Source organism: Neodiprion lecontei, chromosome 2 (genome assembly GCF_021901455.1).
Source record: "Neodiprion lecontei isolate iyNeoLeco1 chromosome 2, iyNeoLeco1.1, whole genome shotgun sequence".
NCBI lineage: Eukaryota > Metazoa > Arthropoda > Insecta > Hymenoptera > Diprionidae > Neodiprion > Neodiprion lecontei.
In genome coordinates, this window is record NC_060261.1 from 35,913,106 (window position 1) to 35,914,214 (window position 1,109).

Consider the following 1,109-nt stretch of genomic DNA (forward strand, 5'->3'; position numbering starts at 1 on the left):
GGCTATCGATTCTCGGTCTACTCGCTTCGTGACTAAACCTCTGTAATAGGCTTAAGGTGTATCGTGCTGGACCTGCTACCAATATCGCTACCGCATATGCATCGTCAATTTCGTTGCTATTTTTTTCAAGAATAATAATCGACCGGTCGATTGTAGTTCGAAAAGCAAATCAACGAGTGCCAAAAGTTTGCGACGAAAGGAATGATCGGTATTATTTCGTGTTTTACGTCACTTGAAGGTAATTGCGAAGGGTGTGGAAAGGCCTTCTCTGAGAGGATGAGACGTATCCAAAATCTAAGATGGCGTCGCCGGCCGCGGTGGCTTGATCAAGACCGCGTATATCAGCTGCGAGGGACGTGCAGCGTCGTCCTACGAGCAGCGGAGGTGGGACAACCTTCTTTAAAGCATGACCGAGAGCGATCAGTGTCATAGATAATGGGCTCTAATCCGAATGTAGGATGAGTATTAGATGGCGTATTAGATAATAGCGGGTGATCGGGTTGTTTATTACGACGACCTCGGGGCAGAAGGTATCGAGCCGGCACGAAGATACCCGCTAGCAACCAGGAATCCGACAGGTTTAACGGTTATTAATTAACAGGAATCAATCCGTGCGCGACTTAATCGATTCGCAATTAAGGCAGGTTGATACATGGGCCAACAATTCACTCGGCCCAAATTCTATCCCGTCAGTCCCATCGCGTATACCAAACACACGTACGCGGGCACGCATTTGCTCGCTCGCTGTGTCTTCGTAGTGTTTTTATCCCAATTCTCTGAAAGGTGGTCTTGTTATGAAACGACTTTCGACTACTGGAATAACAATCGATAAAAATTTTACTATCGGAGAATCGCAGCGTGATCGAAACGTGTTTTCCTTTCGAAAAGAAGAAGGTACTGCATTCGGTTTGCAGATGGATATGCGCGCTCCGTTCTTCCACAGTGAAACTAATTAATTGGAAAAATGAGTACGGTGGCACTAAATATTTACTTTTAATATTAAACTTTCAGCTGAAGCATGATTTGAATCGTGAAGTGCTTTCGCGTCGAAAAGTCGTGATTGTAAAATTTGAGTGATAAAATTTACAGTGTAGCACCGGGTGTCGAGC